We start from the raw sequence: 23,418 nt of genomic DNA, 5'->3' as shown, positions 1-23,418 counted from the left end.
AGAACCAGACTCAGATATGGCATGCTGGAATTATCAGATTGGGAATTAAAAACAATTATGATTAATATGCTAAGACCTCTAACAAACAAAACAGCATGAAAGAACAGAGGGACAATGTAAACAGAGATGGGAATTCATAGAAAGAACCAAAAAGATATACTAGAGATTAAAAAAAAATCATTGTAATAGGAATGAAGAATGACATGTTAGTTATACTTAAATAAATTATAAAAAAGAATTTTAAAAAAGAAAGAAATGAAGAATGCCTTTGACAAACTTATAGGTAGAATGGACATGGCTGAGGAAAGAATCTCTGAGCTAGAGGATATTTCAATGGCAACCTCCAAAACTGAAAAGCAAACAGAGAAAGACTGAAAAGACCAGAACAGATTATCCAAAACTGTAGGACAACTACAAGAGGTATAATATATACATAATCAGAAAACCAGAAGAAAAAAGAAAGGAACAGAAGAGATATTTGAAAAAATAATGACTGGGAATTTTCCCTAAAATAGTGTCAAACACCAAACCATAGATCCAGGAAGCTCGAAGAATACCAAGCAGGATAAATACCAAAGAAAACTACACTTAAGCATATTATAACTACAGAAAATCAAAGATAAAGAAAAAAATCCTGAAAAACCAGGACAAACACCTTACCTATAGAGAAGCAAAGATAAGAATTGCATCCAGCAGGGCGGCTGGGTGGCTCAGTCGTTAAGCGTCTGCCTTCAGCTCAGGTCATGATCCAGGGTCCTGGGATAGAGCCCCGCATCGGGCTCCCTGCTCGGCAGGAAGCCTGCTTCTCCCTCTCCCACTCCCCCTGCTTGTATTCCCTCTCTCGCTGTGTCTCTCTCTGTCAAATAAATAAAATCTTTAAAAAAAAAAAAAGAATTGCATCCAGCTTTTCCATGCAAGCATGGAAACCATACAAGCAAGAAGAGAGTAGACCGAAATATTTAAAGTGTTAAGAGAGAGAGAAAAAGTCCCTACCAACCTACCATTCTGTACCTTGTGAAATTATCCTTCAAAAGTTCAGGGGAAACAAAGACTTTCTCAGACAAAGTTAAGGAATTTGTTGCCAAAAGACCTATTTTGCAAGAAATGTTAAAAGAAGTTCTTTAGAGAGAAGGAAAATGATAATGGATAAGAAATTTGGATCTACATGAAGAAAGGAAGAGCATTGGAGAAAGAATAAGTAGAGGCAAAATGAAAACTTCTTTAGCTTAATTGATCTAAAAAATAAAAATATGTTCGAAATAATAACGGCAATGATATATTTGACTATGTATGCTATGTATTATATGTCACACACACTTAAGTATAAGTGAAATGAATGACATCAGTGATACAGGGATGGGATGGAGGTATTAGGATTCTTTTGTTATTATAAGGTACTCGCAGTACCTGTGAAGTGGTATAGTGTTGTTTGAAAGTGGGCTTGGAGTAGCTATAAATATGGCAAACTCCAGGGCAGCCACTAAAAAAAGTAAAATAAATAAATAAAAGAAGTATAAATAATATACTAAGGAGAGAAAATGGAATCATGTAAAATGCTCAAAACCACAAAGGCAGAAAATAGGAATGGAGAATGAGAATAACAAATATTAAACAGTAACATATGATAGATATTAATCAAACTATATCAATAATCACTTTGAATATTAATGGTCTAAATGTACCAGTTAAAACAGATTATCAGAAAAAAAAAACAGATTATCAGAATGGATCAAGAAACAAGACTCAACCATATGTTGTCTATAAGAAACATGCTTTAAATATAAAGATACATATAAATTGAAAGTAAATGGATGGAGAAACATATACCATGCTAACAATAATCGGACAGAAACAAGGATAGCTATATTAATTTCCGATAGAACAGAGCAGACTTCAGAGCAAAGAAGGTCATCAGGAATAAAAAGGGGCATTACATAATGATAAATGGGTCAATTCTCCAAGAAGACATAACAGTCCTTAATATGTATGCACCTAACAACAGAGTATCAAACTGAGACAAAAACTGAAAGAACTGCAAAGAGAAATAGATGAACTCACTATTAATAGTTGGAGACTTTAACATTCCTTTATCAGAAATGGACACATCCAGCAGACAGAAAATCAGTAAGGATGTTGAACTCAACAGCACCAACAATAAGCTGGATATAATGGATATCCATAGACCTCTTCATCCAACAATAGCAGGATATACATTCTCAACCTCACATGGAAGATTCACCAAGATTAGACCACATTTTGCCATAAAATACACTTTAACAAATTTAAAAGAAGAGAAATCATACAGTGTCTGCTCTTAGACCACAATAGAATTAAGTTAGAAATCAACGACAGAAGGATAGTTGAGGAATTTTAAAAATATTTTGAACTAAAAATGAAAACACATTTTTATCTTGTAGGATGGAGTGAAACCAGTGCTTACAGGGAAGTTTATAAGTATTGATTGCATGTATTAGGAAAAAAGAAAAGATATAAAAATCAATCATCTAAGCTTCCACCTTAGGAAACTAGAAAAAGAACAAATTAAATCCAAAGGATGCAGGAAAAATAAATAAAAACTAGAGCAGAAAACAATAAATTTGAAAACAAATTAATAGAGAAAATCAACAAAACCAAAAGCCATTTCTTTGAAAAGATTAATAAGATCAATAAGTCTCTAGCCAGGCTAACCAAGAAAAAAAGAGAGAGGACACAAATTACTAATATCAGAAATGAAAAAGGAGACATCACTATAGATCCCATGGACACTAAAAGGGTAATAAAGTGGGGTGCCTGGGTGGCTCAGTTGATTAAGCATCTGACTTCGGCTCAGGTCATGATCTCAGGGTCTTGGGATCAAGGCCCATGCTGAGCTCCACATTCAACAGGGAGTCTGCTTGTCCCTCTCCCTGTCCTTCTGCCACCCCCCCGACTTGTGCTCTCTCTCTGTCTCTCTCAAATACATAATTTTTAAAAATCTTTTTTAAAAAAAAGGATTATAGGGGCACCTGGGTGGCTCAGTTGGTTAAGTGTCTGCCTTCGGCTTAGGTCATGATCCCAGGGTCCTGGAATCAAGCCCTGCATCAGGCTCCCTGCTCAGTTGAGAGCCTGCTTCTCCCTCTCCCTCTCCCCTGCCTCTCACTCGTGCTTTCTCTCTTTCTCTCACTCTATCTCAAATAAATAAAATCTTAAAAAAAACAAATAAAAAGGATAATAAAGGAATAATATGACAAGTCTATGTCCACAAATTTGATAACCTAGATGAAATAGATCAGTTTATTGAAAGGCACGATCTGCCAATACACAAGAGGAAACAGACAACCAGAATAGGCCTATGCCCATTAAAGAAATTGAATCAATAAGTAATAACTTTCCAAAAAAAACCAAGTCCAGATGGGTTCACTGGTGAATTCTTTATTATAAATTATACCTATTTTCTACAATCTCTTTTGAAAGATAGAAGCAGCATTCCATGAAGCCAGCATTACCCTAATATGAAAACCAGACAGACATTACAAGAAAAGAAAATGACAGACCAACATGTCACGAACATGGATGCAAAAATCCTCAATAAAATATCAGCAAATTGAACCCAACCATGTATAAAGATAATTATACACCTTGACCAAGTGAGATTTATCCCGGTTACACAAGGCTGGCTCAACATTCAAAAATCAGTGTAATCTATCACATCAACAGGCTAAAGAAGAAACATCACATATTCATATCAATAGATGCTGAAAAAGCATTTGAAATCCAATGTCCATTCATGATTAAAAAAACAAAACAAAAAACCCCAACTCTTGGCAAACAAGAAATAGAGGGGAGCTTCTTCAATTTGATAAATAATATCTACAAAAACCTACAGCTGACATCATACTTAATGGTAAGAAACTCAGATCTTTCCCACTACCATCAGGAAGAAGGCAAGGATGTCCCCTCTAACCATTGCTCTTCAACATTGTACTGAAAGTTGTAGCTAATGGAATAAGAAAAGGAAATGCAAGATATACAGATTAGGAAGGAAGAAATAAAACATTTGTCCATGAATAGCATGATGTCTATGTAGAAAATCTGAAGATCAATGACAAAAATTCCTGCAATGAATAAGCAATTATAGCAAGGTTGCATGACACAAGGTAAATATACAAAAGTCCATCACTTTCCTTTATACTAGCAATGAACAAGTGGAATTTGAAATTAAAAACAATACTATTTACGTTAACTCTCCCTGAAATGAAGCTCTTAGGTATAAAATCTAACAAAATATGTACAAGATTTATATAAAGAAAACTACAAAATTTTGATGAAGAAGAACTAAATAATAGAGAGATTTATTTCATGTTTGTGGATAGGAAGATTCAATATTGTCAAGATGTCAGTTCTTCCTAACTTGATCTATAGATTAAAGCAATCCCAATCAAAATCAATTTATTGTTTAATAGCAAGTTATTTTGTGGATATTGATAAACTGATTCTAAAGTTTATATAGAGGTAAAAGCCAGCACAAGATTGAAGGGGAACAATGGTTCTTCCGACACTGACACTACCCAACTTTAAGACTTACTGTAAAGCTACAATAATCCAAACAGTGTGGTATGTCACAATGGACAAATAGATCTATGGAATAGAATAGCTCAGATATAGACCCACATAAATAGAGTTAACTAATCTTTGACAAAAGACCAAAGGCAACACTACAACAGAGAAAAAAATAGTCTTTCAACAAATGGTGCTGGAATAACTGGACAATCCATATGTAAAAAATGAATCTAGACACGTTATATCCTTCACAAAAACTAACTCAAAGTGGATCACAGACTGCTTTTTGTTTTTTATCCCTTTCTTGCCTTCTTTTGGATTAACCAATATTTTTATTTACTCTTTTTCTATTATCTATCCATCTATTTATTTTCATTATTTTGTTACCCTAGCTATAGCATACATTCATGACTTAGTAAAGTCTCCTTTAAATTAATACTTTTACCCCTTTCTAGTCCTTACAACACTTTGTTTAGCACCCCTCTTTGTTTTCGTGCTATTGTCATGTATCTTAACATAAACCTCAAAATTGATCACTTTTGTTCTGAACAGTTATTATTCAATGAAATCTACCTAAAAATTTACTTTTCTGGGGTGCCTGGGTGGCTCAGTTGTTGGGCATCTGCCTTCGGCTCAGGTCGTGGTCCCGGGGTCCTGGGATCGAGTCCCACATGGGGCTCCAGTCCCACATGGGGCTCCCTGCTCGGCAGGAGGCCTGCTTCTCACTCTCCCACTCCCGCTGCCCTGCTTCTGTTCCTGCTCTCGCTGTCTCTGTCTCAAATAAATAAATAAATAAATAAAAATCTTTAAAAATATTTACTTTTCTGCTGCTTTTCGTTCTTTCTGCATTTTCCTCCTTTCTGGAGATTTGGTGCTCCATGTCCTGCCTGCCTTTGTTGTTCTTTGATGTCATCAAATAACTATGATTTGTATTGTATCTAGTGTATATTTATTTTTAGTGGGAGAGTTCTTCTGATACTTCATCATAGCCTGAAACAGAGTTTCTTTCCTGGATTTTTAATCCTTCCCCCACTTCTGGCTCTTTCTGCTCAGCATAAAAAATCATACATTTACAGTGCCCTAAACAAAACCATTTCAGACCTCTATGCCTTTGTTTATGCTGTTCCTTCTGCCTGTTTCCAGCATCCTCCTTATTTTTGTGGCTAAGGGGACTTTAAATTTCAGTTCATATTGACTCTGAGAAGTTTCCTGGGGCTCTACCTCCACTCTTGCATCTTGGTTCACCTCTGTTTTATCGGGTATCACTTTGTACTATAACTGTTTTCCATCATCTATTCCAGACTTACAGAGGGTGCTTTAGGAATCCCCACACCTAGTACAGTACAAGAGGGTTTTTTTTCTTTTAATTACCAAAGGACAAACATATCCTTCAGATCATCCTTCTCAAATCTGTGTTAAGCTCCTCTGATTGCAAGGGTTGGAGACCCCCCCACAATAGGTTTTATTCTGATGATGACACTTTATTCTAAGACTACATATGGCAAGAAGATGAGTGAACATTTCATAAGAAACCAAGAACAACTAATCCTTGTGTAGCCTAGGACATAATTTGAGAACTGCAAGGTGACTTAGGACCTTTTTTTTAAAAAGATTTTATTTATTTATTTATTTATTTATTTATTTATTTATTTATTTATTTATAGCACGAGGGAGGGAGGAGCAGATGGAGAGAGTTTCTCAAGCAGACTGTGCTGAGTGCAGAGCCCCATGTCAGGCTCGATCTCACTATCCTGAGACCATGACCTGAACTGAAATCAAGAGTTGGAGGCTTGGGATGCCTGGGTGGCTCAGTCAGTTAAGCGGCTGCCTTTGGCCCGGGTCATGATACGAGGGTCCTGGGATCGAGTCCCACATCGGGCTCCTTGCTCAGCAGGGAGCCTGCTTCTCCCTCTCTCTCCCTCTGCTTTTGTTCTCTCTGTCAAATAAATAAAATCTTTAAAAAAAAAAAAAGAGTTGGAGGCTTAACCTACTGAGTCACCCCAGGCACCCCCGGGTAACAGAACCTTTTTTCTTTTTAAGATTTTATTTATTTGACAGAGAGACAGCGAGAGAGGGAACACAAGCAGGGGGAGTGGGAGAGGGAGAAGCAGGCTTCCCACGGAGCAGGGAGCCAGACGCGGGGCTCAATCCCAGGATCCTGGGATCATGACCTGAGCCGAAGGCAGATGCTTAATGACTGAGCCACCCAGGCACCCCAGGGTGACAGGGCCTTAAGTAAAATTTGTGACAGGGTTATAATTGTCATGCCTTCAACATCAGAAAGGCTTCAATTCCTTGCCATTGTGGAAACTTACCTTGTTTTTTTGATTCTCCTATTCCTGCTGGCAGCCAACCTCTTCAAACTCTTCTCTGAATATTGTTTGTTTGTTCTTGGTTTTGCCTACTCATGACTTCTGCTTCCTTGTGGCTTCAAAACCACTGACCTGCTACCTCTTTGTGTGTTCACTCAGTTTCTCAACCTGTCATCAACTTCCAACTTCTGCATGTCAGTTTCAGCTCCACAAGAGAGTGAATCTGATTGATTCAGTTCAGATATGGTTGATTCTCTTGGGCAAAGTTCTTGTGCCAGGCTACATCATGTTCATCCATTCATTTGTTTATTTAACAAATATACACAGGCCACTAGCCCTACTTCTAGATTGTCTATCTATAAGGTAGGTGCCAATCCTGATCTAATAGCTCTGTTTGCATGGAGTGAGGACAAGGTCATAGAGTGGTAACAGCATGGAGATCTATATTTAAGAAACTATGGGCTATTGACATACCATGCATTCTACCCTTTGGCCACTTCAGGGGGAAACATAATTTGTTTCAGCAAAGCTTTTTTTTTTAAGATTTTATTTATTTGAGAGAGAGAGAAGGAGAGATAGCGAGAGTACAAGCGGGGAGAAGAGGGAGAAGCGGGCTCCCCGCAGACCAAGGAGCCCAATGCAGGGCTCGATCCCAGAACTCTGGGATCATGACCTGAGCCGGAGGCAGACGCTTAACCAACTGAGCCATTCAGGCACCCCCCAATACTAGGGTTCTTAATTTTGAATTACTTTCAACCATTTCTATCAAAAGCCTTGCTGAAGGGTGCCTGGGTGGCCCAGTCGGTTAAGCGTCTGCCTTCGGCTCAGGTCATGATCCCAGGGTCCTGGGATTGAGTCCCACATCGGGCTCCCTGCTCAGTGGTGAGCCTGCTTCTCCCTCTCCCTCTGCTGCTCCCCCTGCTTGTGCTTTCTCTCTCTCAAATAAATAAATAAAATCTTAACCCTAGTATTGAGAGAATGATATTTTGTATTACTTATCAGCAAGTCTGTCTTTTGCTTGAGATAGGCGTAGAAGGTGATAGTTAACTTGAGGGGGGAAGGGGAGCAGAGCTAATTTTAAGATGAAAACTAAAGGGTTGATTTCTGTATGGTTTTCCCACCCTTGCTGCAGGAGCAGCTACAATAAGGTGAAGATTCTGTAGGAAATTCTGTTCCCTAAAACCGTGGCATAGATAATTTTAGTGTGGAAGATGTTCTGAGGAAAGAAGCTTAGAATGTTTGATTTTGAGCATGAATTAATGCATAGTTCATAAATTAAATAAACTGATCCACTGAGTAATTGTTGAGATTATCCCCCTAGATGCTGAATCATGTTAGCCAAAAATGGGAATTTGACATTGACATGCTCTTTCCTATTAACAGATCCAGTTTCCTCCCCTTCTCCCTCCCTCCATCCTTCCTTCCTTCTCTCTTTCTTCCTTTCTCTTCTATAGTGGTTTTCTTTTTTTTAAAAAAATGAAATGCATCATGCACACTTAAGCATATTACATGAATATGTACAGTTTAAAGATTAATAGCCCAATGAATATCCACGCATCTACTACTCAAGTTAAGAAACTGAATATTAAGAGGGTCTCATGTGTTCCCTGTGGGTCCTTCTGCAATCATATCCCCTTCCCTCCACAAAGACAACCTCTACCTGTCTTCTATGTTAGTTGCCTTCTAGTATCTACAATTATCTTTATAATTTTAACACCTCTGTATTCCTCTTCCATATATTGTTTTATTTCATAAAACTGAGTTACATGCACAAATGGATCAGTAAGGAGAGTCCCTAGTTGCCATTTTTTTTTTTTCGTAGTTGCTACTTCAGATAAAGGTCCCCAGAAGAAGTTTACAGGACAAAGTCACAAGTGAGTCTATGAAAATTCGGACTCAGTAGAATTGGGGCACCTAGCAGTGTCAGCCAAATACTGGCAAGTGGGCAAGGATATGGTCAGAGAGAGTGGGCAACCGTATTTTTCTGTTTTGAAGTTCCCACAGCCTACTTTCAGCTCTCAGGAATGGGTCAGAGGAAAACATTTTTATGGGAATGAAATAGATATATTCAGGGAGGAGGGCATCAAGGGAAGAGCCGGAACTGCATCCACACTTGGTCAAAACAAGCCTTCTGGTGATGCTCCCAACTCCAGAACCAGCTGAAGGTTTCCAGTCAACCAGAAGAACTGTGGGAATGAGTTCCCCCAGAAAGAAGAGATGCAAGCCTGCAATACTGAGGAGGGGGAGGGGGAGGAGGAGGGTGACAGTTGAGTGCTTACTCCAAGCCCCGCATGGAGCTAGGCAGTGTCCATGACTGTCTCATGTAACCCTCCTAACAACCTGAGAGGTAGATATTAATATATGCCTATTGTCCAAATGAAGAAACTGAGCCTCTGAGAGATTAAGTAACTGGTCCAAGGTCACACAGCTGGTGACTCGAAGCCTATGCATTTAATGGAATGTTTTTCAGGGACTGAGGCCATGTTATCTGCTGGGAGAGAGATGAGGGGACCAGCACAGGGGGTGAGCTGATGGGAGCATGCTTGGGCTAGTGAGAGGACTGATAAAAATCATAGTCAATGCTTATTGTGTACTAAGTACCTGCCCCTGTTTTAAGCCCCCTTACATGCATTCACCTGACATGAAATAGAACCCAAATACATAACTGGCACATGAGGGACCAAGTTTTGAGGTTTTGGGGAAGACTTAGAAATACCTTCTGGCTACATTAAACGGGCACAAAAGTCTCAGCTGCACTGTAGATGTTCCTTCTGATCAGAGATAACCATTCCTTCACAATTTATTTATGAAAGGCGTTTTCTCCCAAGCACTGTTCTAGCCACTGAGGATATAGCAGAGAACAGAACAGATTCCAGAAGGAGGAGGAAATCCGGAAATATAAAAATAAATAGACACTCAGAAACATCCATATTTTTACCTTCTCATCAACACTATCAGAAAAGGAAAAAGATAAATACTGTTAGATTTGCCACTGGGTACTCCACCACTGTGTCCTCGTTGAATTTCATTTCAGTGTAGCTTTACTGTGAACCACTTACGTGCCAGGCACCGTGTGGGGAGGCGCTGGTTGAAAGATGGTGGTGACATTTCTATCCTTGAGCATAGTGTGGGAGACAGACAGGTAAGTGGATGGTTATATTATAGGTGATTCGTGCTATGCCTGAGGTGTGAACAAAATTCTGTAGGAGCAGAGAAGGGTGACTAATTCTGCCTGGAGGTGTCACATAATATTTACTGGAGGAGAAGGCTAGGACATGGCCAGGTGGAGCCGGGGAGAAAAAGACCAGAGAAGAGTCATTTGTGGCTAAAACGGGCAAGTTTAGGGCTAAGTTCTGAAATAGGGACTGCACAGGGACAGCCTGGACTGGACAGACAATGGTGGGGTGGGGGTGTCCACAAGGATTAATGATCAAGGCTTATGTTGCTATCACTTAAAATGACTGAGTTGAGGGGCGCCTGGGTGGCTCAGTCATTAAGCGTCTGCCTTAAGTTCAGGTCATGATCCCAGGGTCCTGGGACCAAGCCCCGCATCGGGCTCCCTGCTCCACAGGAAGACTGCTTCTCCCTCTCCCACTCCCCCTGCTTGTGTTCCTGCTCTCGCTATCTCTCTCTGTCAAATAAATAAATAAAATCTTAAAAATAAAATAAAATGAGTTGATATAGTTTTTCCACTCTTGAGTTCCGGTGTCAGAAAGATTTCAAGCACTGTTGTACACATTAGGGGAGGGAGTTATAAATTGGTACACCCTGTATGGAAGGCAGATTGGCAGCATATATCAAAATTACAAATGCTGCATACATCTTGTGACCCAGCAATTTCACTTCTAGGAATTTATCTTCAGATGCAGTCTGAAGTGAGTGAGTGCAGTCTGCACTCACACATGAAATAACTTATGCACAAGTATGTATCACATCATTGTACTAGCAAAAGACTGGAAACAAATGTTCATCAAGAGGGGATTGGTAAAATAAATTATGATTTCTCCTTAAAAGGAGATACCGTTCATTGTAAAAATAATAATAAAGTAGCTGTTTGCATACCGTTTGGAATGACAGACAAATGAAAAAAAGCAAGGGGGCAGAACCATTCGTATATAATGGGAATGGAGAGAATTCAAGGCCTCTGTGGAGTGTTCCAATGAATAAAGAACCCTGGACTTCCCTGCCTCCAGACTTCTTGTGATATGTGGTGAAAAACTCTCTACTGTTTATGTCAGCTGAGAAGGAGCGTTCTGTGACTTATAGCCAAAATCATTCAGACACGTAATTCTGAGGTCTGCAGAGGTCTTTATTCCAGAGGACCTGGAATAATGCAGAAGAGGGAGTTAAATCTGTGACTTGCAGATATTTTATTTTAACTTCATTTTAACTTCAGTGGGAACTCCCAAGTGCTTCCTCCCTCTGGGTATTCTGAACGCCGGACCTCAGAGCAGCCAGTCATTCACATAAAGCTGTGGGGATTTCTGTGCAGAGATGCAATCTGGCAGGATTCAACCTGCCTGGTTTCTTTTTTAATACAACCTCATCAAAGCAAAAAAGCTAAAAGCCTGGTAGAATCTATTTGCAGTCAGGGGCCAAGAGGGCAATGCCCTGAATGCTAGAATCAAACCTTATACCATGGAATTTGAACAACCATTCTCTGTCCACAGGAGGACCCAGATAATCCAGACTTGCTGTGGTGACTGTAGAGGTGATAAGTCCAGATCAAGCCGTGTGGTCTGAGAACTTGTCCATACAGCTGAAATTGTCCTGTCAGTATCATTCAGACAATTTTAAGGACTCACTGTAACTCATTTGTCCATTTTTTTTTCAAGAAAAACAAATACTGGCCCCTGTACTCTATTAGGGGCTAGGGATACAATGGTGAGCAAAATAGAAATGGCCTTGCCCTTATTGATTTATAGTCTAGAGGAGGGGGTGGCAATTAGTTGAGTAATTATCAAATTAGGTGTATAATTACAACTGAGCTGCGTATTATAGAGGAAGGGTTCTTGGTAGATAAGAGTGGTTATCTATATTAGAGTGGTATCAGGGAAGGCCTGCCTGAGGAAGTGACATTTGAGCTAACATCTGAAGAATGAGTGGGAGTTAACTAGGTGATGTGGGAGAAGGGCGTTCCAGGCAGAAGGAACAGTTCCTGCAAAGTCCCAGGGTGATGGGGGGCGGGGGAGCAGAACACCCAAGAACTGGAAAAAGATCAGTGCAGTTGGAGGGCAGAGTGACAAGGGTGTGTTGGGAGGTGAGACTGGAGCCTGGTAAGGCAAAGCCAAGAGACATGTAAAGTATTCTTAGAAGATCAATGGAAAACCGTATGTGGCATAGAGTCTTAGTTGTCCCCCAATATCGTTTTCCCCTCTATTCTTTTGGAATTTGAACCCCAGAGTTTTGGCTAGATACAAGCCAATTAAAGACAATTTCCCAGATTTCTTTGCATGTAGATTTACCCATGTGACCACGTCTGACTAATGGGTTGTGAGCAGAAGGGCAGGCTTCCATTTCCTCCTATTTTCTTTTCTCTGGCTAGAGTATAGACTTATGGTCCGGGCTGGGGGAGCCATTCTAGACCATGAGATGGATGCCATATGCTGAGGACAGCAAAGCAACAAGATAGAGGGAAACCATATCCCCATCACCATGGAGCAGCCATAGTCCTGGACTGTTAGACTATATGTGACAAATTGATAAACTTCTAACTTGTTTAAACTACAGCTTTTTGGTCTTTATCATAGAAGTTATACCTATATTCTTAGTGACTGTTAGGGTCTGGATGTTTTTATCTCCCCCAAATTCATATGTTGAAATCCTAACCCCTAATGGTATTAGGAGGTAGGGCCTTTGGGAAGTGATTAGTAGGTCATGAGGGTAAAGCCCTCAGGGGTCCCACTGGTGCCCTACAAAAGAGACTCTAGTGAGGGCTCTTACCCCTTCCACCATGTGAAGACAGCGAGAAGACTGTCATCTATGAACAAGGAAGTGGGCTCTCACCAGACACCAAATCTGCCAGCACCTAGATCTTGGACTTCGCACCCTCCAGAACTGTGAGGAATAACATGTTTGTTTTTTAAGCCACTAGTCTGGTATTTTTGCTACTGCAACCCAAATGAACTAAGACCGTGACACACCACTGAAGTGTTCTAGATGATGGGATCAGATTTCCATCTTGAAATAATTACTCTGGCTGCTGTGTGGAAAGCAAAAGCATTGAGAACATTCAGAAGCCATTGCAGCTCCTTATGGAGAAGGATGGTGTCTTGGACCTGCAAAGTAGCAGGGAGGATGGGACCTGGCCTCAAGCAGAGCTGTCCTACTTCTGAATCCACTATTCTAGCTGCTATCTTGGGCAAGTTACTTAGCTTCTGTCTCATCAATAAGTTCATATGAAGGTTCTTTTTAGGGGGTGTATGGTTAATTTTAAGACAATGCCTTCAGACTTGAACTGCAACATTGGCTCTTCTCTGGGTGTCCAGGCTGCTGGTCTATCCTGGAGACTTTGGACTTGCCAGCCTCCATAATCACTCTTAAGATAAATGAGCAGTTCCTTAAGATAAATCTCCCCATTTTTCTCTCCCTCTTTCTCTATGCGTATATGTATATCATATGTATATATACACACACATCCTATTAGCTTTGTTTCTCTGGAGAACCCTAATACAGGGGTAGATTTTCTATGGATATATAATATACATACAGCTAAGTACACAAATATTAAGGGTACAGTTAGAGACAATCTGAAATGAGATGACAGAACTCAGAAGAGAATTAGAAATGAAAAGGTAATTTCAGAAGGAAAGGCTACACTGGAAAAATGCTTGAGTGAATTAACAGAGTACATAGGGCCCGAAGAGAAATAAAAGGTGAAAAGAAAGAAAACATTAAAAATTGAAATGAAATTTAAAAAGAGACAAAAAGGATTCAAAGAAGGAAAATTACAAATATTGAAGATAGGCAAGTAAGACTCAACACACAGTAAATAGAAATCTGTGAGGAGGAGAATCAAGGCAAGGACCGGAAGAGATAGGATTAGGGGGTTCCACCCCCACCCCCAGTGAGGCCTCAGACCAGCCCCCGAAAGGACCTGAGGCCTCCTGCCAACAGCCACTTACTGAGCTTCGCTGTGGGTCTTCCAACCGTATTCAAGTCTCCAAAGGACTGCAGTTCTCTCTTTGTAACCTCAGAAGAGACCCTAACTCAGAACCATCCAGCTAAGCCACTCCCAAATTCCTGATCTCAGAGGCTAAGAGAGAATAAATGCTTATCATTTTAAGCCCCTAAGTTTTAGTGTGGCTTTTTGATGCAGTAATAGATAACTAATATAATGGCATTAGGGTAGTTGCCAGTATGGGGCTATTTCAGTATCCTTGCTAAGCCTAATACATGTCTTATCATGAATATATGTGCATTTCTTGTGTATAATCCTAGGAGAGAAAATGCCAGTATCTTATTTAAAGGGGTAAGGGTTAGATTTTTGTGGGGCCTAAAGGTTATATAATCTCAGAGCCTCTCTTAGGAAAAAGATGATACAATTATGAGTATAACATTAGGCCGGACAGTGAGTATTTATTTAGAATGAGAAACGAAATCATAACAAATTATAAATTCTAAAAAGCTGACACAAGTATCACAAAATCTGGAAAAATTAACAATTTTTAAAAATATCCTATAATACTTTTGTATTACATTTCTTGGCTGGATACTCTGTGATCACATCTGTACATGACAACAATTTTATAATAACGGTGTCTAAGGAAGAATGGAAAGATAATTTAGTCTTTCCTCTGGCATGGGTGATCAAAATAATTTTTTTAGCTTTGAAGAGTTTGCTTTGGCTTCAAAACTCATTGTCATGTCAATTTTTAAGAATGTTGTCTAATTTGGAAAAACTGCTACCAAGTTTCCTTCATATATGAGCTATGTGATTTCAGGCATAATCAAATATATTTCTGACAAGAGAGAAGTTCCATTTTTGTGCCTATGAGAACTGAATTTTCTATTTACAATTTTACACACCTGATGATTGGAAGAATCTTCCACAGACATACTTCTGGCCCCCCAAATTTCAAAGCTTGTTTGTCTTCCTTAGTCATATACTCCTGGTTCTAGGTACTATAGGGCATGTCCATATTGCAGTATAAGCTCTGATCTCACATACGCATCTGTTGGCACAGTGAATGGGCACTAGTCATCATTCTGGAAGACAGTCTCACACCAGAATGAGTAAATAATGAACTGTATGTAGAAATGCCTGCAGGGACACCTGAGTGGCTCAGTCGGTTAAGCGTCTGCCTTTGGCTCAGGTCATGATACCCAGGTCCTGGGATCGAGCCCCCGGTTGGGCTCCCTGCTCAGTGGGGAGTCCACGTCTCCCTCTCCCTTTGCCCTTCCCCATGCTCTTGCACATGCACTCCTTCTCTCTCTCTCTCAAATAAATAAAATCTTAGGAAAAAAATGCCTGCAGTTTCCACAACTATAGCCCACTGCATAAGTTGAATAGTGCTACCCCACCAAAATATATGTCCATGTCCAAACCTCCAGAACCTATAAATGTGAACTTAACCTAGTAAAAGAGTCTTTGTGGATGTAATTAAGTTAAGAATCTTGAGATGAGATCATCCTGGATTTTAAATGGGCCCCCAATCCAATATCAGGTGTCCTTTACAAGAGAAAGGGAGAGATAGACTCTGAGAGCCAGAGGAGAAGGTGGTACTAAGACAGAAGCAGAGGTTAGAGTTAAGTGTCTACAAACCAAGGAATGCCAAGTATTGTCAGAAACTACTAGAAGCCAGGAAAGAGACACGGAACAGATTCTCCCTCAGAGTCTCCAGAAGGAACCAAACCTGCTAACACTTTGAGTCCGGACTGTCAGAGAGAAATACGTGTTGTTTGAAGCCAGCAAGTCACAGGAAACTACTACCACCACTGAATCCAGATTAAATATCCCAATTTGAGCTTGATCCCAGAAACCACCATAGAGTTTCAACACCCTCTGCATAAGGGATGTGTAATGGGAAATTGAAGTGGAAAGAGATAGCAGTCTTAATTAATTTGGGTTCAAATATCATTTTTTCAAATTTTAGAAAAAGTGTGTAACTCTCTGACTACCTCATTGGGCCCTTCCCAGGAAATTGGAAGGGTCTGGCCAAGTGAGAGTCCCTGAGGCTGACATTTAATAAGTTTTACAGGAGAGCTACCTCTGTGTAGGAGGCAGTGTGGTGTTATAAAGACAAACACAAGAACCAGATGGCCTGGGTTCAAATCCCAATTTTGTGACTATCTAGTTGTTGACTTCAGAGAAATTACTTAACCTTTCTGTTCCCCAGTTTCTCTGTCTGTAAAATATGAATGATAAAAGCAATATCTGCCTCATAGGGTTATTGACCCAGTTAAGGAACATGATACATATAAAGTGCATGATACATGTGACACACATAGAATAGTACATGCCCCCATGGTAAGAACTCAATACATATTAGGCATTCTATGATTTACTAGGCAAGGCATTGTACTAGGCAATTGGGGTATAAAGGCAAATGAGAAATGATCCTTGCCTTCAAGAAGCTCACCATCTGTAGAGGAAGTAGATGTACAAAATGATGATAGTACAATGCTTTATTTATTTTTTTTAATAGTACAATGCTTTAAATGCAACGAGATGGATGCTGTGTATCCCAGATGTTATGGAAACATAGAGGAGGACCCTCAACCTAGCTTGGCAGGTTATAGGGGTCATTCAAGGAAGGCTTCCTGGAGAGGGTGACATCTGATTTGAGTTTCATTATGTTTTTACAACAGGATGATTTACTGAGCTATATTAATTTTTATAGTATTTTTTAGTTTATTGGTTTAAATGTTTATAGAATACCTACTCTTTGCCAGGCATTGTTCTAGGTGCTGGGAATACTATAATGAACAAAACTATCAAAAAGCCCTGGCCTTATTAATTTTGAAATGTATTCAAGAAAATAAGTTGGATAGAGGAATAGATATGTGATAAAGCAAATATAGTAAAAGGTTAATTATAGACTGTAGATGGCAAATATATAGAGTTTCACTGTATGGTTCTTCCATTTGTTCTGTATTATTAGAAAATTTTCACAAAAGAATTGTTGGTAAAAACAAATACCTGCGGGTGCCTGGGTGGCTCAGTTGGTTAAGTGACTGCCTTCGGATCAGGCCATGACCCTGGAGTCCTGGGATCGAGTCCCGCATCGGGCTCCCTGCTCAGCGGGGAGCTTGCTTCTCTGCCTCTGACCCTCTCCCTTCTCATGCTGTTTCTCACTTTCTCTCTCTCTCAAGTAAATAAAATCTTAAAAAAAAACCCAAAAAACCCCCAAATATCTGCATAATTGAACACTAAATATCCATTAAAGGTATTATGGCAGAAGATTTATTCTAATAGAAAGATGAATATTATCTATTATAAATAAAACATCCAAAACAGTAGTTATAGTTTGATCTAGCTTTATTTATGTGTATACAGAAGAATTAAAACTGGGAACAGCACATGCAAAGGTCCTAGGCAGAAGTTTTTTCTGGAGGGTTTGAGGAACTGCAAAGAGTCAACTAAGACCAGAGAGGAGTAAGGGAGGTAAAAGTAGTAGATGAGACCATAGAGGTCATGGGCAGGGGCAAGGTTAACTGGGCTCTTTTGGTTATCTATTTCTACATAAGAAATGATCTCAAATTTGTGGGCTCAAAACAGCAACCATTTTTTTAATATTTCACAACTTGTGGGCCAAAAATTTGGACAGGACTCAAATGGATGATTTTTCTGCTCCATGTGGCATCAACTGAGGTCACTCAGCGGTGCTCAGCTGGCAGATGTGTTAGTCTGTAGGGTCCAAAATGGCTTCACTGTCATGTTTGGTTCCTTGGTGGGGATGACTGGAAGCTGGGCCCCTTTTTCTTTCCATGTAGTCTCAGGGTTTTTCCATGTGGTCTCTCCAGCAGAGTAGTTGGACTTCCTATATAGTGGCTCAAAGTTCCAAGAGCAAATGTTTCAAGAGACAGGAAAGAGCAGTTGCCAGTCTTTTTAAAAGCCTGGCCCCAGAAATGGGCAAAGCGGCAGCACTGCCATATTCAGAGTCATAATGGAGCCCACCTAGATTCAAGGGGTCAGGGGTGGCCACCAATGCACCTCTCAATGAGAGGAGTGTCAAAGAATTTGTGGCCATCTTTAATCTGCCACATAGGCCCTTAGAGGTCATAGCAAGGACTTTGGCCTTTACTGTGAACAAGCAGGGGGCCACTGGAGGGTTTGAAGGAGAGGAGTAACATGATCTGGCCTCCATTTAGCAGAACTACTCTAGCTGTCATTTTGAGAATAAATTGTAGGGAAGGAAGAAGTAGGAAGACCAGTTAGGAGTCTGTTGCAATAAACCAAGCAAGAGATGATGGTGGCTTGGGCCAAGGTGGAGACAGAGGAGTCATGAGATGTGGTGGAATTCTGGATATTTTGAAGACAGAACTATCGAGATTTGCTGATGGATTATATATGGGTGTGAAATAAAAAGAGGAGTAAAGGATAACCCCAAAGCTTTTGCTCTAACCAATAAGTAGACTAGAACAGTTGTTAACAGAGATGGGGATGACAGCAGGAGTAGTTTGGGGGGTATCTATCAGGAGCTGATTTTTGACACATGAAGATGCTATACATCCAAGTGGGGATTTCAAGTAGGCAATGTGTATGTGTGTGTGTTTGCCTTTTCCATGGATGAAATTCTATAGGATGATGATTTTGTCTATTTTGTTCACTGTCTGGCATGTAATGCCACTTCATAAATATTTATTTTTGTTGAATACATAAAATTCATATGTTACTATGAGTTATTTCACATAATCAGACAGTATCACAAGTTGATGAGAATGTGGAGCAATAGGAACTCCCATTGCTGGTGGGAGCTGTGAACTAGTACAACTCCTTAAGAGAACAATTGAACAATATCTAGCAAAGTTGAAAATGTACGTGCCCAATACCCCAGCAATTTCACTACCAGATATAGTCCTGGAGAAATGACTGCACATGTACACCAGAGATATATAAAATATATTATAACAACATTGTACGTAATCATAAACAATTGAAAACAACCTAAATATCAGTCATATAAGGAGATCATATAAATAAAATTTACTCACACAGTGAAATGTTATGCAGTAGCAAAGACCAACATCAACAAGGATAAATCTTATAAACTTAATGTAAAGCAAAAAAGAAGTTTTGGATTAATATAGCATGGTTTCACTTGTATAAAGCTAAAATATGGACAACTGCCCCTCAAAAGATAGACAGAAAAATACCTAGATACATAGATAGAGTATAGGATTCAAAGATGCCTCCATGTTCCCCCTTCTCCATGTTACTCCCATGATTATGCTACATTATATGGCACAGGGGATTTTTGCAAATGTAACTGAAGTTACTAATCAGTTGACCTTAAAATAGGCAGCCTATCTGGGTGAGCCTAACTCACCTAATCATATGAACCCTTTAGAAGCAGGAAGTTTTCTCCAGCTGGTCAAAGAAGTGGAAATAAGAGACATTTCAAGTGTGATAAGGTTTCCATGCGCAATTACTGACTCGTGGGCAGCCTCCAAGAGCTGAGAGCAGCCTCCAGCTAACAGCCCACAAGGAAACGAGGACTTCAGTCCTCTAACTGCCAAGAACTGCCCACAACCTAAATGAGCCTTGAAGCCAACTCTTGCCCAGAGCCTCCAGATAAGAAAACCCTCCTTGATCAGCCTTGTAAAATTCTAAGTAGAGAACCAAGTCAAGCCTGCCTGGACTTCTGTCTACAGAAGCAAGCCAATGAACAGATGTTGTTTTAAGCCTCTAAATGTGTAAGTTCATGGTAATTATTATACAGCAATAATACACACACACACACACACACACACATTTGCTTAATCAAGATTTACATATGTAATAAGAGAATGAAGACATGTATGGAAAAGACAAACACCAAATCCAAAATGTTGTTTATTCTCTTGGGTGGTTGGTGGTAGGGAAGGGGCTGTTGGGGAGGAGAAGATAAGGGGATTAAACTGCAGGCAATATTTTATTTGAACTAGGAGGCTGATATGTTATTTTTTATACTTTTTGTGTCTCACATATTTTATAACCATTTTAAAGATTCCTGACTCTCAGTCATAGCCTAGAAAAAGTAGAGATGACAGACTTTGAGGTGCCCTTTGGGCTTGGACAATGAGTTCCCCCAAAGGACACTGCTAGACACATTTTGTTTTCTGGAAATATCTTGTCACCTTTGGGAGGAGGATGAAGTCCCCATAACAACTAAGACTGAATTTCCCTCCACCTAGTAGGAGTGTGCTAGAGATTGGATTTAATTTACCAAAAGAAAAAAAGAAAAAAAATTTCCACACACTCAAATTTGTGTTGAATGAATGAATGAATGAATGGAAAGATGAATTATGAATGGATGCCCAAGTCCCATTCACCATCAATATTGTGTATTTAGGGGTGCCTGGTTGACTCAGTCAGTTAAGCATCTGACTTCAGCTCAGGTCACCATCTCAGGGTTCTGGGATTGAGCCCCACATAGGCTCCCTTCTCTGCGAGGAGTCTGCATGTCCCTCTGCCCCTTCCACTGCTGCTCGTACTCTCTCTCAAATAAATAAATAAAATCTTAAAAAAAAAAAGATTGTGTTTGAACCACAGAGTAGGATAGGAAAATATTGTCCCATTGAAGAATAATCCACAAACAATCTGAGAGTAAATAACCTCGGAGTTTAAAAAAAAAAAAAAGGACAGATATGAACCATGTGGTAACTGAAAATTTTGGTTTGACTGGCGCCCCAACCCCTCCCCTGACAGCTCCTCTGAAGCAGGCCAGACAAGGAGTTCTGGAGTCCTAGACAAGAATCCTGGGGCAGCTGAAAGTTCAAAGCCACCCCTACCCCAGACCCCCAGAGACACTGTGCTAATGGCCCTGATGATAACAAATGATTCTGTATTGGCCACAGCTGCCTCTTACACTGGTTGGAGGCAAACTTGATGCAGAAGCATGATGGAGGGTAAAGCATCGGATTTCTTATCTGAGCAGAAAGCTGATACCTAAGGAATGCAACCTGGCAGCAGTCCAGAAAGAAGACTTGTGCAGGCTGTAGGGAAATGGCTTTCCCGTCCCAAGGCTTTTACTCTGAGGAAGGGCCACTGGGAGGTGATGAACTCCAATCACCAGCTATGGTTTGAACAGGGAGGTCTGAGGAATCTAGTAGGAAGTAGGCCTTGGGGTCAGAATCTAGGCCAGGTCAACCATGTCTCTTCTAGATTCAGTCCTTCACTGACAACCGGATTGGTTTAAGACCAAATATGTACTTCTCCAAAGTTACCAACAAAATTTCCAGAAGGAAGTTCATTAGGCAGGATTGTTTTGCTGCCAAATACTAGGTTTGCAACTCAAATTACCTTAAAATTAGGGAAAAAAAAGTGGGGAGGAAGAGCATTTACTGGATTATAGACCTATATCAGGCCCAGCTGGATCCAGCAGCTAGAATTACATCAGGAATGTCTCCCTCCATCTGTTGACTCTTTCCCTGTGCTTTCATTCAGATGATCTCTCTCCATGTGGGAGCCAGCACCTCAAGGCTTTCATCCCACCAGGTGAGCAACCTCAGAGGGGAAAAAAGTGCCTCATTCCCGGTAGTTCTAGAAAAACTTCAAGAATTTAGTCTCATTGGACTGGTTTGGGTCACCAGCCCATCCCTGATCCGTTGGGACCAGGACAGCAGCTGGTCGGGTTTGTCCTGAATGTAGGCAGGTAAAAACCACATGGATTGGGAGTGTGGGAGAAGGGGTTTCCTAAAGGTAAATAAGGGTATTTTTTTTTTTTTTTTTTTTACCAGAGGTTGCTTGGCTAGCAGCAACGGTAATGGGGCAAAACCGAAAGAACAGGTGGGATCTGGCCATCTGCCAGAATTTTCTTCTCCCTCCTAATAATTTCTGATAGTGATGCCACCTTAAGTCCACCTGAAGAAATTATGATTCCATAGGTCTGAGGTAGAGTCCAGAAATTGTATTTTTACAAAGTTCCCCCAGGTGGTTCTGCTGAGCAGAGTAGTTTAGGAATTACTAATTAATCTAGTGGACAACCTTCTTACTCTGCTCCCCACCCAAAATCAAAAGTGAGTATATGTGGGGCTGTAGCTTATAACATCAGAACTGCCATTTACTCAGAGGAGGTAAAAATAAAGGATTATCTTTATATGTTGAGATCAGGGAGATGAAAGTGTAAATTAATGAACCTGTTTCAAAGCCCATCCCCCACCCGCCCCTAATCCCGGACGAATAGGAAGTAAACAGAAGTGGCTCCTAAGATGTTGGGCCAGTTAACAGACCCATCAGGGCTCTTCACGCACACAGTAACTCAGTAACCCTCCTGCTCCAAGGGTGGGAGCGTGTCACTTCGAACTGGGAGTTGCTGAGGCCTGGCTCTGCCTTGCAAAAGGTGCTTATCATCATGCCAGGCTGGGGTCAGACAGGGAAGGCCATGGACTGGAGAGAACCCAATATAAGGCAGAGGAACTGGACCTTAGTTAACTTGATTTTGAGTCCCTGCCAGTAGTTCCTTACCCTTGAGAATTCAGGACAAGCTGGAGATGGATTAGCTACAACAGTGGAAGGAGGGGGTGGGGGGAGAATGGGCAGGATTAGCCAACTCATCCAATCCCATCCTACATAGCTGATCATAGGACACTGATCAGTTTACTAGTATTGCTCATGTCTCTATCATCTCTGTTTTATGTTCTTTGAAGACTAAAGCCCTACCTCACATTTTTTCCTGGTCCCAGCACCTAGCCCAGTACCTCATCGGCTACAATTTCTCAAGCAGTTTTTGCTAATGCGGATTTTAGAACTTTGCAGAACACTTTCTCAAAGCCCTTGAAAACTGGAACTGACCCTACGTGGAGTCTCTAGAACTTTGGAGAGACAGCAGGGTATAGGATGAGTAGCCAGAGCATGCCCCCTGAAAAGCACAGTCAGAACGTGGGGCCAAGATGGTGCCTGGCAATAGCAGGTACACAGAGGCTCACACACACACACACACACAAATATATATATATATTTATATTTTAAGATTTTATTTATTTATTTGAGAGAGAGAGCAGGAGCAGAGGGGAAGAGGGAGAAGCAGACTCCCCACTGAGCAGAAAGCCTGATGCAGGGCTCGATCCCAGGACTCCAGAATCATGACCTAGGCTGAAGGCAGACACTTAACGAAATGAGTCACCCAGGAGCCTCGAGGCTCACAAAATTAATGAGGCCTACACTGGACCAGAGAAGGGGACCAGCACCTGGTATGCTGTCAGTTCTTTGTGACCTCAGGAATCAAATCAAGCCAACCCTCCAGGGCACAGTCTGAATAGGATAGCTGCAGTACAATAGCCAAAAAGAAAGGATGGTATCAATTTAGGTCTCAGCCAAACCCAAAGAAATGATGGTACTGTCCTAGCTTTAATGAAGAACGTTCTTATGAGGAAGAAACAAAACAAAACAAAACATGGTAATGGAACAGGTCAAGCAAACCTC

The sequence above is a fragment of the Eumetopias jubatus genome, unplaced genomic scaffold, assembly GCF_037043125.1.
Source record: "Eumetopias jubatus isolate StellerSeaLion01/CBP00866 unplaced genomic scaffold, mEumJub1_p1.0 scaffold_3, whole genome shotgun sequence".
Lineage (NCBI taxonomy): Eukaryota > Metazoa > Chordata > Mammalia > Carnivora > Otariidae > Eumetopias > Eumetopias jubatus.
Note: the sequence above shows the minus strand (reverse complement) of the source record.